Here is a 10,365-nt window from a genome sequence, read left to right as displayed (position 1 = left end):
CAAAGCCTCTCATGTTTATACTGTTTCTGCAGTGTCATCTGACTTTTAGCATTTAGATGTGACTGTCCTGTGTGTGTTTTGCTTCATTTTAAAATCCATATCTTAAATACTATTTCCACTTAATGTTTTACTGAAATTCCTTTGCTGTTGAAGTTGTGAGCATTTATCTGGTCAAAATGTTTATAATTATGTTTACTTAACCTTTCTTGTTCCTGTGAGTACATTTCATTTATTGTTTCATTGTCTACAATTGTCCTTTCCACGGCACCCCAAAGCAACCTCCGGAGTTGACCAGTCTGCACAAATCAATTAAGTTTATTGCTACCTCTTACTGACAGGATATTTCAATGTGTATGTTTATCTTCCAAGCCCCTGACAACAGAGACACAAATGGATTTCCCAACTTGTTTCTGGTTCATAACAGGGACCTTGAAATTTTCTAACTCTACCTTCTTAAAGGGGAATGCCAGTGAATTCTAAAAATTGACCATCCATTCAATCTTTAATTCCAAAAGGCATAATACACTAACTATTCTCAGATTCTACTTAATTAAGCCTATTATACCTATATTCCATCACAGATGCACTGGACTTTCCAAAACCCAAGTTCAAGCCATCAAGATCCTTAAAAATCAACCATCCTTTGATTCCTTAGCTACTTGGAAAAGATACTTTTATTTTAGTAAATGGTCCATTGTTGGGGACATATTTGAAGGTCAGCGTTACAGTAGTAATCAATAGAAATCAATGTACTAGTATAATGAATTAAACACTGGCCTTTCACAAATTAGACCTATGTTTAAATATAGTTAGTTGCCTCTGTCTGTTAGTTGTACATTTCCTATGTGGAATTAGCTTGGGTAGTCCCAATCTAGGTCCTAGTGGGCATGGACCAATAACAAAAATTTGTCCCTAAGTTTCACTCAAAGAAGCTAATATGAGAAATGGGGAATAAATGTCACATCTGGACATTAATAGGCCTGCTCTTCCTGGAGACTGGAGCTGGATTACATTGAGGGAGGAGAATAAAAAAAACTATTCTGCATCAAGCAGAGCTATACCTCATCCAATAGTGTCTGAATTTGACAATGGATCCCCGAAATTGGAATGTGTTTCACTTCTCAATTACTATCCATTCACAAGAAGATCTAGAAAATTGCTGCGCTGTTCTTTATGACAGAATTCCAGAGAGAGGAAAGGAAGGTGAAAGAGACAATATATGACAAAAGCAAGATACTGCAGATGTTGGAAGTGTGAAACCAAAACAGAAAATTCTAGAAACACTCAGCAGGTCACATAGCATCTGAGAGGAGAGAAATAGAGTTAACGTTTCTGGTCTTTCATCAAAAATGTTGAGTGGAATTTTAACCCCCCAAACACAGGTGGCTTTGAAAATGTTAAAAATTTCAAACCTGAAAACAGTCCACCTCCACCCTGTCCACTTCTGGTTTTAATTGGGGGAGGGAGCGGGCAAACGTTCTGCTCCCAGCAGATGGGTTGGTCATTTAAATATTTTAATGAGTCTCTGTGCCTCAGATTTTATCCAGGTTGAACTCTGACTGGACAGGGTTCCGGGGCTTCAGAAAACTCAACAGTTAAAGGGAGGTGGGGACTGCTGTGGAAGAAGTAGGTGCTTTTCCAGCACTGCTTGTGTGCCAGGAGGAGCAAGAGTGCTTTTCCACCCTACCCCACCCCACCCCCCATCCCCCGACTGGTGCACCAAGCTAACTTGCTTCCCCTTTCCACAATCATTGACCCTCCCTTCAGGATTGCCAAATTGCACCCCCCCCCCCACCCCAATCCTCTGTGATTGGATCTCCCAGGACTGGAACCCCCCCCACCAACCAACAGGATTAAGGCCTCCAGAATTGGAGCTCGCATCTCCCCCCACCCCCAGGATCAGAGCCCCTCCCTATGTTCTCATCCCTCCCCCCCCCCCCACTAAACCAGCTACAGGCTCCTTACATGCTCCTCGGCTATGGCCTCCTCTGGAGCATTTCTAGCTTGACAGGCAGCCAAACCTGTCAATCAGGCAGGCTTTCAGGTGGGGAAGCTGCTGGGAGTAAAAGACGTACGCTATGGTGTCAAAGCTCCACAGCACGTGGGAGAAATCCAGACTTCTAACCAAAACTCCTACCCTCGCTACAAAACCCACCCTAATCAAGATCAGGGCCATTAACTCTCTTTGTCTTTCCACACATGCTGCCTGACTTGCTGAGTTTTTCCATCACTTCCTGAGGTTAATATGTGAGCAGTCTGAAAACTGCAAAGAAGATTTGATCATGGGGATTGCTGTGTTCAGTTTTAATTCCTGATAGATTCCGATATTATAAGATTATAATTTCCATTTCAGATTTTAAAATGCATGTCCTTAACTCAATGCATATCCTGTTGAAGCATTGTTGTAAGCTTGGCTAGTGCCTTGTTGCCTAATTATTACAGGATACAACTGGCAAGTAACAACTGATTGTATCATAGATTCAGTAGGAGACTGTTTAACTAAATATCTCTGGAAACTATTTTTTTTCTGAATGTTATCATTAAATATTGTATGTTTGCTCATTAACCCAACTACAAGTGTTCAAAAACATTCAGCCCTGTTAATCAGATATCAAAAGACAAGCTAAAAATTGGAAGTTTTCCGCAGTTTATTTTATGTTGCACTAACATCCCAAAAGGAAGAGTGTCTGCAGAAACTCATCGACAGGCAATGAATTTGGCCTAACCATCAGTTTCAAGAAAACGAACATCATTGGACAGGAGGTCAGAAATGCTCCATCCATCAATATCAGCAACCACACTCTGGAAGTGGTTCAAGAGTTCACCTACCTAGGCTCAACCATTACCAGCAACCTGTCTCTCGATGCAGAAATCAACAAGCGCATGGGAAAGGCATCTGCTGCTATGTCCAGACTGACCAAGAGGGTGTGGAAAAATGGCGCACTGACATGGAACACAAAACTCCGAGTGTTTCAAGCCTGTGTCCTCAATACCTCGCTCTACGGCAGCGAGGCCTGGACAACGTATGTCAGCCAAGAATGACGTCTCAACGCATTCCATCTTCGCTGTCTCCGGAGAATACTTGGCATCAGGTGGCAGGACCGTATCTCCAATGCAGACGTCCTCGAGGCAGCCAACATCCCCAGCATGTATGCCCTACTGAGCCAGCGGCGCTTGAGATGGCTTGGCCATGTGAGCCGCATGGAAGATGGCAGGATCCCCAAGGACGTATTGCACAGCGAGCTTGTCACTCGCATCAGACCCATCGGCCGTCCATGTCTCCGCTTTAAAGATGTTTGTAAACGTGACATGAAGTCTTGCGACATTGACCACAATTCGTGGGAGCCAGTTGCCAGCGATCGCCAGAGCTGGTGGGCAACTATAAAGCCGGGGCTAAAGACTGGCAAGTCGAAGAGACTCAGCAGTTGGCAGGAAAAGAGACAGCAGTGTAAGGAGAGAACCAACTGTGTAACAGCCCCAACAACAAACTTTACCTGCAGCGCCTGTGGAAGAGTCTGTCACTCTAGAATTGGCCTTTATAACCACACCAGGTGCTGCACCACAAACCACTGACCACCTCTAGGTGCTTACCCATTGTCTCTCGAGACAAGGAGGCCAAAAGGAATTTCAAGGGCTATTGGCAAGTTCCACATATAAGGTTTGTTTTACATTCATCATATTTAAAATCTAATCATTCCGCAACAGATGAGAAGATATAGGCTGCAAAATTAGATTGCATAGTGCCTGTAATTTCGGCACTATGAGTGCCATTTTCGGTACAAAATGCTATGTGTGCCATGAGTGCAAACTATTGGTGCGGACCATGTGAGACATCATTTTGGGAGGTTGTTAGCGTGGGCACTGAGAGGGTGTGCTGGAATTATGCACAGTAGGCATATCGTAACATTAGTCAGTGTGTGAACACTGATTTGACCCTAGCGGTGTCATTTTCAACCTTAATGCTCCAGCTAATGTTCTTTCTTAACCCCGTACAGCTGAACATCCATTCAGCAGCAGGAAGGACAGCCCCCCCCACCCCCCCCACCCCCCTCTCCCAAACTTGGGAGAGTGGGTGTCAAGATTGGTGGTGGACTGCTGCAATCTGTACAACATAGCCATTATGAAGGGGCAGTCTCTGCCATCAGCTATAAGGCAAGCAGCTGAGGAGGAGGAGCATGAAGAGGAGAAGAAGAAAGAAGGAAGAAGAGGAAGAGGAAGGGGGGGAGACAACCAGCACAACCCCTTTCTGCTTGGGCTGTCTGAGACAAACTCATCCACATGCAATATTAGTAATCATAACCCCAATTTCCTATTCACCAATAGTCCCACACCTTACCTTCCTTCTGTCACTGACCATCACAGTGTCCAATTAGCCACAATGCAAAAATAAAAGTCATCACCAACATAGATATTTCAAAACAAATTTATAATTCAATCCAAGCCATATTGCATTGAAAAGTGAACGAATCACTCTTGTGCATTGCCTTAGTGCCTGTCTTCCATTTACATTTACCTGTCCTAGTGCTCCTACACAGTGCTACCCTAGTGGCTGCAACATGGCTGATGGAAGGCTGCTGACTCTCAGTGGAGATGGCCTTGGAGAGCGACCTTGAGGAGCTCTGGGCCCAGAAGGTCTGGCTGTATGGGTGGCAGTAGTCTGGGCTGGCTGGCTGATAACAATGGCAAAGTGCCAAGGCTGGGAGGCCGAATGCAGTCCTCCTAACAAAGGTCAGCAGGTTCGTGCTCCATGGAGCTACTGTCACTCTCCCGGGGTGACACCTCATCGATCCTAGCAATCTGTTGGAGGATTGATTGCTGGACTGCAGTGATACCCTACAAGCTCCTTTGAACACTGGTATCCACAGCCATGATGGCAGCAGTCTGAGCATCCACTGCAGCACTCAGATTTGAGGTGACTCCTGCTTGTGCTGCAATGGAAGCTGTTACATTGGCCATCACACACTGCATCATGCTTGGATTCACAAGTGTGCTAATGGAGTTGGCCACCGTTTCCAAGCTTTGCACAAAGCCCACTGCCAAGTTGGTGCTGGACTCCTCCGTGCTCCTTGACATTGACCACAGGCTTCCAATGCACAAGGATTTCTTTGTGCATACCCAGCAGCTTCTTCTGTAGGCTCCCCCATTTACATCCTCATCTGAGTCCTTTGCAGTGGAACTCGTGTGACCTTGCTGCCCTCACCCCCACAGTGAACTGGCACTTGCACTATCCTTGTCCTCAGCCCACTCATGCCTGCTATCTTACTGTGTGCAGATTTTGCCTCTAATCTATCTTCTAAGATATGTTCAATGTCAGTATTGGAGCTGATGAATGCGAGTGAAATCAAATGACAATGCTGAGTCTTGATCATCACTTTCTTCTTGCTGGTCCTCCACTGTCTGGCCAGGTTGCACCTCTTGGGTATCTGAAAAGAAAAAGGCAGAAGGGTAAGGTTGTAGTGCAGAGAGGGGGCAGGGAAAGTACGAGGTGTATGCTTATGTCATCTGCAGTTTGTAAATCAGAAGAGAGTGTAGGATGAGGGGGAAGTGAGATGTGAGAAGGAGGATTTGGTGTATGAGGATACCATCATTTCTGATCCTTTCAGCCCCACTGCTGGCCATGGCCTCAGCAATGACTGTCCCAATAATGGCCGGCACCATTTCCTCCGTGGGGATTTGGACATGCAGGCACACCTGTGTCTCTCCAATTAGCTCCTGCTACATCTGATTATACACCACCTTGTCCTGCAAGAGAGAGGGAAGTGTGTCACTGAGTGTTGTGTAATCTGTTTGACTAGTATGCTGTCATGGATGAATAGCTGGCAGTGAGTGCAACCTCAGAAATGTGGGTCTGAAGTTTACAGCAGTATTAACTGTGTGAAGGTGAGGTGAAGTAAATGAATGCCAGGTATGAGGTTGTTGGTAGGTGAGTGATGGGGCTGTGGTGATTTGAACAGTGTCTGGGGCTAGTGGTGCAGTTGGTAGGAGATGGCATTTGAAGATGCATTCACTGACCTTGACCACTCGTATGAGGTCATTGAACTTCTTTCAGCACTGCATCGAGGTCCTTGGGACTTGACTCCTGGAATTGACGTCCATGTTTATCTGCTCCCAATGCTTTTTGAGCATGTGTGTGGAGGGCCTCCGTCCCCCTTGTGAATACAGAACAGCTCTCCTCCTTTCCACTTCCTCCACCTCCAGTGCAACATCTGAAAACCTTACAGCCTGCTCTCTCTTCTGTTGTGTCATTCCACATTATTTCCCAGGTCACATTCTCTTCAACCAAAACTCCCGGCACCTGCTCCAGGCATATTGCTAGATTTGAGCAGCGCAGGCCAGATGTAAGTGGTGCTAGTCACTCACATATTAGCTCTCGGCTGATGCGTCCAACCAATGAACAACACAGTTTGCAGAGAGCATGGAAATGACCAGGCAGCATGAAGTTGGCATGATGTCTCTATTGCAATCAAGACATGGGTTAGTTGCCCACTGTGATCACTATGCCCTTTCTCTAATTAAGCCCCCCAACATTTTTTAAATCTCTATGAAAACTTTAACACTGAGTGAGACTCCACAGTCCAAATTGTTCCATTTCCAGGTCAGAGAGGTTGATTGGCATTCCATTATCAATTATCACCTTGTAAAATGTACGTACACTGTTAATTACCAGACTTACTTTTCTGTGGTGAGTTTAGTGGGCAACAAATGTGCAAATCTAGTAAGTTCTTAAAAATAACAGGGAGGCTAAGGCCAGATGCCATTCGTGTGAAGCAAATGGCGGAGCAGCATAAATCGACAAGCAAGTTCTGGAGATTCGCAACTCACGTTGTATCTCTTCAGACCCTGAACTCACTGTGATTTTTGGATATTAATGTAGTGTGTCTTAACTCGCCATTGTTTTTCCAGAAAGATTTGGCCCAATGAAACAAAGTCCCATTGTATTTATTTATCCCCCATGCAACACTCCTTTCCTTCCTCCTAGCAGATATCGTGTTCGGGGGATTGAATGAAAGAAGATTAGTGCAGCTCTTTTGAAAATTGTGAGGTCTTTTTCTTGCATATCCAATATGTGAATTGGGCTGTGGAGAGAAGTTTGTAAATGATGAGTCAAGAGGAAGGAGGCACCTACTCATAAAGAAGGAAATTTAGGTTCAAGCCATTCCAGGATGCTGGCTCCAACAGCTCCTAATTAGCTGAAAAGCAACATTGAAACAGCTCACTTGTGGGCTCTCAGTTAGGGAATAATGTGTGGTTCAGGTGAATAGGAAAAATTAAAAGAACTGTGAATAAAATTAAAGAAGAAAGAAAGACTTGCATTTATATAGTGTCTTTCATGACCTTGGGACCTCCCAAAGTGCTTTACGACCAATGAAGTATTTTTGAAGTGTATTGTTCTTACTCTGTTGTAATATGGGAAACACAGCAGCCAATTTCGCATTCCAAGCTTCTACAAATAACAATGTGATAATGATCAGATAATCTGTATTTCTTTAGGTGTTGGTTGAGGGATAAATTTTGGCCAGGGCAGTCACTAGCCGTTGATTTTAACCCCCCGCCCTCCCCAATACCCCCAAGTGAGAATGGTGTGTGGAAGGGGTTTTGTCATGGCAGCCAGTTCTCACCTGAATTCCCATTCTGGCCCGCTGGCCTTGACATAATTCCTGCCAGCTTCGAGCGGGACACCAGTGCCAATTATTCAAATATTGTCCGCTAGGTTCATATCAGCTAGGCCCTGCTCCTGTCATAGCTGTCAGGTGCGCTATCCACTTTGGGACTCCCACGCATCGTCCCTTTAAAATTGGAGCCTTAAGCTCAGCTCTTTAGGTCTGTGGGTATCTAGGTCACAGGACCTCTCCAGTGTCCTTCTCCAACATTACAACAATAGGCAGCAGGGGGATTGCTATTGCTATTAAAGCAACAGCAACCAATTGGACAGTGTGCCATGTCCATCTCCCATGCCCAGTGATATACCTTGCATCCAGATGATGCTTCATTTACCAGCTAAGAACAGAGAAACCTACTCAACTGAGGCAGACAAGTGTGAGTGATGAGTAGTCTGGGACTTCATCTTGTTATTTTCTGGGTGGAAGTCAAGTGCTGAACCGTTTAAACTACTGGGCTGCCCCTTAAGTTAATATTTAAATTATGGATCCAGCAACTGAGGAGATGAATTATAAATATAAAAGATAAATAATAGATAAAATAAAAATAACAAATACCTGCCTCAAATCAAGTAGAAGAAGCAAACTCTTTTAAAATTTTATTGGACATTAAAGTTGAATATTCGAACCAGGGGAAGGTTTGGCAGCGATTGGAGAAAAGCACACTTAGAAACAATCTTAAATTAAAATTAAGTTAAAGGCCAGGATATATAGATTGTATCATGTGACATACTTATAATGATTTTTTATCACTAACACTGCAACACATTCATTGACATTTAAAAAAATCTAATTAAATTTTCATAGTTTTAAATGAAATGCAGAAAATTATGCACCTTTTTTATTCAGCCTCAACAGCTATGTGAATTCAATCTGCAAAATAATTTACTGTTTTGAATTACTCAGATTTGAGTTAAGAAAGTATTTCTTTTCCCTTTTTCTGCCATATTAGAAGCTGTAAATGCACAATTGTACAGAAGAGAATAATATAATACCTAACGACATATTTGATGTAAATTGAACTTGGAACAGCCAAAAGCAGGCTTCTGTGAAATATCAGTTATCTTTCTAGCTGTCAGGGATAGCTCACATCAGATATTTGCTGGAGTATCAACTGTTTTAATGGAGTTACTGGGTTATTATCTTAGTTTTCAATGTTATTATCTCTAATGGCAGATATAATTCGTCATGAGATAGCATCATTCTCCTTCTCCCATTAATTTGGCAAATTATCTTGTAAAAGCATTTTACTATTGTCTCATTAACAGGCTCATGGTTTAATTAGCTATGACCCTTAGAAACTAGTTGATTTTTTACCAGAGCATTTCTTCCAGAATCTAATTCTAAAATGCCCCTATTAAATACAATTACAGGCTATTATTTGTTCAAGCAGATGAACTACTGCCAGTTTCACTAAAACTGAAAGCAGAGATAGAAAAGTCTCCAAATTGTAATTATTTCAGGCATCAGTCTTTCCTTAACCAGTCTCAGAGCGATTTTTTTGCTGGTTGAACTGGAAATATTCATGCACAGTTCAGAATAGGATGTCTGTTGTTTTACTGTCAACTGTCCCAACCATCTTGTGTAGTTCTGATCCTATGTGAGTATGCAAAATATCATCTTGCTATTCAGTTGCCAGCCAGCCTGTGTGTGCTAGTGCAGGTGGGCCTAGAGGAGTCAACAGGCAAGAGACACTATCTCTGAGCAAGTTGTGTTACTGCTGCCTTACTTTTAATGCCATGATTACTTTTCTAGTACTAACCTATTGTTACGACCAGGTGAGAAAGGGGTCTAGGGTTCCCTTTCAGCCGTCACCTGGTCTTACCATAATAGGGTTTAATTTTAAACACACCATGTTTTTATCTCCCCCTTGGTGAATCTTTGATCACCGCTTTCCAATTATAAGGCAAAGAAACCAGCACAAACAGGCTTTCTTAGGTTTAAAGCAGAAAAGTTTAAATTTACTAAACTTAAACTCTAATTTGGTTGATGCCTACGGATATACGACGCACCCATGCTAGCATGCATATGTGATACACACATGCAAATAGGGACAGAAAAGAGCAGAAGAAAAATAAAGTGGAAAAGTTTGAGGCAATATCAGAAGAGTTTTTATTACGGTTCTTCGAGCTCACTGTAGAGTCCTTGATTGTAGGTAGATCTTGCTTTTCATTGGGGCCCAGTATTCTTCTTAAACCTTGTTCGCTGCAGGAGACTTTTCTCTCTTGGGGTTCGTGTGTCTTCAGTGGATTCAGAGGCTTGTGAGAAAGAGATGGGAGCAGACAGGAGAAAGATCTTCTCAGTCCAGGAGCAAACAGACACTCTGAGTTCAAACTCTTTGTGGCCAGTTCAAAAGAAAAGCCTGAAACAGGCAGGTAGTCATATGACCAGCTGATCTAACCTGTCCTGGCCCTTGTGGATTGTATCCTCCTTAGCAGGCCCTGGAATGTGCTTCCTCACCTTCGATGTCTGTTAGTATGTAAATGTTTTTTTTCCAGCCGCGGCTGATCTGTTTAACAAGTCATTTCCTTGCTCCAACAACAGTTAAAAATCAATGTTAATGACAAAATTGATGTGCCTCATTCTTGGCAGGTGGGGGCCTAGCATGACACCTCCACACCCAGTGGAATGAAATGCGATTTGAGAAAAGGCGCATTTCATTAACAAAGTGATTGATGACAACGCTACGTCATCAGAATGCGCCATA

This window comes from Heterodontus francisci, chromosome 6 (assembly GCF_036365525.1).
Source record: "Heterodontus francisci isolate sHetFra1 chromosome 6, sHetFra1.hap1, whole genome shotgun sequence".
NCBI lineage: Eukaryota > Metazoa > Chordata > Chondrichthyes > Heterodontiformes > Heterodontidae > Heterodontus > Heterodontus francisci.
The sequence above is the reverse complement of the archived record's forward strand: the minus strand, read 5'-3'. Positions refer to the sequence as shown.